Source organism: Bidens hawaiensis, unplaced genomic scaffold, assembly GCF_021521415.1.
Source record: "Bidens hawaiensis isolate Kalapana, Puna unplaced genomic scaffold, B.hawaiensis_p1.1 tig00018026_1, whole genome shotgun sequence".
NCBI lineage: Eukaryota > Viridiplantae > Streptophyta > Magnoliopsida > Asterales > Asteraceae > Bidens > Bidens hawaiensis.
Genome location: NW_027492718.1, coordinates 81,695 through 87,329, shown reverse-complemented (window position 1 = coordinate 87,329; position 5,635 = coordinate 81,695). Strand labels below are relative to the sequence as shown.

Sequence of the window (5,635 nt, the reverse complement as noted above, 5' to 3'; positions counted from 1 at the left end):
CAAGGTTTAATGACAGAGTTGAGTTGAGTCATCATTAACTTAGATTCAACCTCATGACAATCTAAGCCGAGTTGATCAACTCATAATACCAATCCGAACTTAGTGTTAAGCTTGTAGTGATTTCATATTCAAATCTAGCCAACTCATGGCTAGATGAGTTAGTTTTTTTTCCCCAGATTATGTAGAATGGCAAACCAAACTGATTAGGTTGAATGGGTCAATCGGGCCAAACCAACCGGTTAGTTCTGAAATTTAGGTTTTAAAATGATAAAGAGGGTTTTATAATACATATACCTAACTATATTTCATAAATAGAAAATATACACATAAAATTTTAAAAGGTCGGCCCAGTTTATATGGCAAATTCCGAGTTTCAAATAAAATCAATTCGAACCATTAAGCTGTCAAAATCAAACTATAAACTAGATCGTTTAAATATCAAACTGACCAATTTACTTTTATAATTTATTAGTAGTGCATTCACAATCCATTCATCATTCTCATTCCTATAATTACATTAAAATTCACTACCATTTCTTTCTTTCTTTTTTCTCAATAATTTTTATACATTTATCATTACTTTTTTCTCTAATAAGGGTGAATGGTGTCTTCCTATATAATAACTAGCAAAATGCTTGCGCGATGTTGTGACGGTGATATTTTTCAGTGTCATACTCTCGTTTCTAACAAATATGAGGTAGTAGTTGTACATTTGAACAAATGGTTATTAAATCAAATTATAAAAACTATGTAATATATTAGAAAATTGATGATGAAAAGTCAAACTATAAGAACAATGGGCCTTCGGCATAGTTTTTGTTGAGCGCTAACAAAGAACGGGTTACACGCGTTACGTGGTAAACAATGTCATATGGGTAACCGTTGACGAAAATCAAGAAGTAAAGCTGAAATATACACATGACTTATTTGAAATGTAGAGTAATTTCAAATTAAACATATTTAAATCAACATGTTTTAGCCCAAATCCCATTCCGACTCGGCACCGTTTTAACCCGAAACTTGTTTTGATATCACCCTTTTGACTCAAACCTGACCCACCCGACCCGAACCAAATTAAAACTTTTTTTTGTATCAACTTGTTTCGACCTTAATCCAGTTTTACCCATGACCCGTGGTCCGTCAACTCGATCTGTTATCGGCCGTAACTAGTAATCATGTAACATGTTAAATTTTAACACTTAAAAAGTATAACAATCTAATACTCAAATTAAATAGAAAAAAACATGACATAAATTTTTTATAAAAATTTTAACGTGTGAAAAAATTATGACTGTTAAGTCATGAAGGTAGTTGGTTTTCAATTATGGGGTCTATGTTTAAATATTCCTTAGATTTATAAAATGTGAGTGAAGTTGAATGATCAAGGTTTAAGGTTGTACTTATTTAGTAAGAGTTCTTAGAGACTAAAAGACCAAATTACCCCTAATAACTAATAATTTTATGCATTGTATATGATACTTAAAAGTATATAGTTTTGTATCTTTTAAAAGATTTAGAGATTCTTACTATTTGCTTTATATATAGTATGAGAATTTTTCTAATAGAAGATATGGGTGTTTTTTCTTGGCGATATAAAATTTGACCGCCAAAGTTTATAGATATAGATATAGATATAGATATAGATAAAGATAAACATAAACATTAATTTTTTTTTTCATTCACAACCACTCTCTATAATATCTATAATATGTGAAACCACTTTCAAATTTTACCAAAGGAAATGTTATTGACAGCTAGATGCTCGATAGTCATATTAAAGTTGCGGTTAAAAGGAAAAGCAAAAAAAAAAATAAAAAATGGACCAAGATAAATATCATCATTTGATCAATATATATAAGTTAAAAGGGTCAAGGTACAGAATTACCACCGTCGATTATGATCTTCCTCGCCCTTGATGCCAAACGAGCCTTAGTCGGAGCCGGTGCAAGGATCCTCTTTTACCCCACCCTTTTCTATAATGTTTTCCGTAATAAGATCCAATCGGAGTTCAGATGGTGGGATCAAATTGATCAGGTATATTATTATTATTATTATGTTAATTACAAAGAGTGTTTGACTATCTAAACTTGTTAATTACAAATTTGTGTTACTGCTTTCTTTGTATTTCAAGTTTCAATAACATGTGCTAATAGTATTGACTTTTGATTACTTGTTAGTATAATCTATCTAAATCGATATTAATATTTTTTTATTTATTTTAAACAGTTTCTCCTGTTGGGTGCTGTTCCGTTCCCGAAAGACGTCCCTCGGTTGAAACAAATTAACGTTGGCGGTGTCATCACTCTCAACGAGCCCTATGAGACTTTGGTCCCCACTTCGTTGTATCGGGCTCATGATATAGACCATCTTGTTATTCCCACGCGGGATTACCTTTTCGCCCCTTCGTTTGTGGACATTGATCGGGCTGTAAATTTTATTTTCAGTGAGTGAAAGTTTATTGTTTGTTAGTTATACTTGTTATCTTTAAAACTCTGTTTATGACACTTGACGTTTTATATTTATAGTGTTTGGTTATAGAGAATGCGACTCGTGGTAGGACTACGTACGTGCACTGCAAGGCCGGGAGAGGAAGGAGTACAACAATCGTGCTTTGTTATTTGGTACGCTTTGATGATATGTATTATATTAATTAGTGTCAAATGAAGTATTGAGTTGGAATAAATAGTTTTAAACTTTTTGCAGGTTGAATACAAACATATGACCCCGGTTCTGCATTGGAGTATGTGCGGTCTAGGCGACCGAGAGTGCTATTGGCACCATCTCAATGGAAGGTTAGTCTCCCATTTGGGTGTTAATGATAATATAAGATTTATAATATGTGTGTGTTTTAACTTTTAAAATGTATATATGTTATGTAGGCGGTTCAAGAATACAAACAGTGGCGATCAGTGTCAACTGCCACGTCAGCGTCTTCAGGGGATGCGGTGCTGATAACGAAAGCTGATTTGGAAGGGTACGATAGCCCATCACACGGGAAAGAATTAGCATTGGTTCCAAGGGTTTCAAGAACGAGTCCTGTGATTGCAAAACTGCCGTGTCTCTTTGCATCTTTGAAAGTTTCAAGTGCCTCGGGTCCTGTTAGTTTGAAGCTAACAGAGACGCCTGCTTGTTACGTTTTGCTTGTTAGCTCAGCAAAACGTGAGCGGTCTTCGAAGAAAAGATCATGTTTATGCCTTCTCAGCATCATGTTTATGTATATATTTGTTTTCGTGTTTTTAGTTTCTAAACTTATGTAATATGAACAAGTGCTTTTGTGTATTGCAATTTGCAAGATGGACATGTTAGACGTGTTGGGTAATGAGTTCGGGTTGAAACAGGCTGAGTCAAGTACTCGGTTTGAAGTATCCTACAAACAAACCAATGTTATTATATAAGTGAAAAGTTAATGATATGTATCTTTTGAGACTGAAAGAGTAGATTAATAATAAAGTTTTTCTGAGACTGAAAAAGATGTTACATTGCATAGAAAAGTGTCAGGTGTAACTTGTAAGAAGTAAATGAAAGATAGGTATGGTAGGTCCAACAAGACGTGAACATAAAGGAATCAATATCCATCTTTTCGTTAGGTTTTTCCGGTTAAACTGAACCTCAAATTTGAAAATTTGAAACTGAACATGTATAACTTATGAAGTTCACTGGCCTTAGTTTCATTATCTTCATTTTTCATTTTCTTTTACATCAGACAATTGATTGTCTTACTAAACCAAAATCATGTTTAATGTCATGTCTAATTTGTTCACTAGCATGTTTAATGAGTGACTTGTATGAGGCAAAATAAACTTCTCAAGCTCATAACATTTAAATCGTGTTGACTCGGATTTTAATCTCAAACCACTGATACACAACAAAATAAAAAATTTTCCAGCGTGCTTCATCTCAATTAGAAAACTTGCATGAACCAAAGCAACTCGAACTAATTAAACTTGAGTTGCAAACCATGTTACGCAAGCATAATTGTTGGAACATAGCTTAAACATTTTACAATTTCCTCGTCTTTTTTCTATTATTTCATGTCTAAATGTTGTATTATTCGACATATTTTAAGCATATGTTTTAGAATTTTAGGTATATCATATTATGCATTTTTTTCATGTTTTTAGGTATATCTTTCGGTTCCTCTACACCAAGTTTTTGGTGTCCAAGATTTAAGAACACAACGATGTAGTTTGGGTCGAAGTCCATATAGGTCTGCTTTGTTAATTGGGTGCGAGATGGGCCAAAACTTTAGGCAGGCCTGACCTACTTGTTTAAGGTATTTGACCTAGAGGTGTTAAAAAAACCGGTTTGGGACCGATTATGTGCAAACTGAACTGGTTTGACAATAAAACCGGTTTCACCCAAACCAAAGCAAACCGCTGGTTCTGGGACCGGTTCCCCTTATGATCTACCAAACCGGGTTTAAAACCGAGCCGGTTTGAGAAAAAACCGGTTAAAACAAGTTTTAAGCCGGTTCTAAACCGAAGCAAACCGAGCTAGACCAGATCGACCTCTCTTGCTCTTAAACCGGTTTCTAAACCAAACCGGTTTGGGTCAAACCAATTTTGAACAGGCTTTGAAACCGGTTCGGTTTGAAAATAAAAACGGTTTTATACACCTCTAGCAGGACCTATAGTACACCAAACGTATTTTAATACTATTTTAGTGTAAAATCAATATCATCAAATAACTCTATAAATATAAAATTCACGTCTAGATAAAATTAAACATGTATAAATGTTGATGTTCGTGCCTTCAAGCTTACTCCCTCACTTGTAAGTGTGATGAAAACCATAAACCAAACCCCTATTCATCACACTATATTTAAATATTTATAGTTGCAAGGTTTTGACATGAAGCATGTATCATACTTGACAATGCACACTCTCGTGTAATGAGAGAAATCAACACGGCCTTAGATCTTCGGAAACACACATGATTCATGTTTTGGGTAGGATATATGGCATGTGTTTTTGTCTTGGTGGACATGGATATCATGCACCACAAACCACGTCATGTCCTTTGTGTAGTTTTGAAGCACATGTTTTTAGTAGCACGACATGTCTTGAGTAGAAAGCACGACTATTGCTTTTATTTATTTCAAGCTATTCAGGATTCGTTCCAATTAATGCCCAATATGTAGGGCTGTAAACGAACCGAACGAACACGAACAAGGTCTTGTTCGTGTTCGTTCGTTAAGGAAATAATGTGATCACGAACGGTTCACGAACACTTACCGAACGAGATTTTATGTTCGTGTTCATTCATTAAGGAAATGAATGTGTTCACGAACGGTTCACGAACACAAATAAAAACAACAGAGCCTAGAGAATGAGACCGACGTATTCATCAATGTGAATAATGAAAGCCTGTAAACAAATCGAACAAACACAAATAGGGCATATTCCTGTTCGTTCATTTAACTTTAAACGAATACGAACACTTAATCAAACAAATATTTATGTTCCTTTTCGTTTATTTAAAAAAAAGAACATTTGTGTTCGTTTATATTCATTTGTTTATAATCTAATCTAATGGAACATAACTGAACAAAGATAAACGAACATAAATGAATATAGATGAACAAATGTAAGTGAACACAACAAACACAAACGAACATAAATGAAAACACTTTAAT

General features: G+C 33.9%; 1 pseudogene across 1 annotated transcript; it reads left to right on the top strand.

Annotated features, from left to right (window-relative positions):
* The first annotated feature begins 1,301 nt into the window (after positions 1 to 1,301).
* LOC143555218 (phosphatidylglycerophosphate phosphatase PTPMT2-like) lies at positions 1,302 to 4,259 on the top strand (annotated as a pseudogene). The gene is made up of 8 exons (XR_013139167.1): positions 1,302 to 1,307; positions 1,867 to 2,034; positions 2,227 to 2,443; positions 2,539 to 2,621; positions 2,704 to 2,792; positions 2,880 to 3,159; positions 3,268 to 3,362; positions 4,122 to 4,259. The product of XR_013139167.1 is annotated as a phosphatidylglycerophosphate phosphatase PTPMT2-like (transcript).
* Positions 4,260 to 5,635: the final 1,376 nt, after the last annotated feature.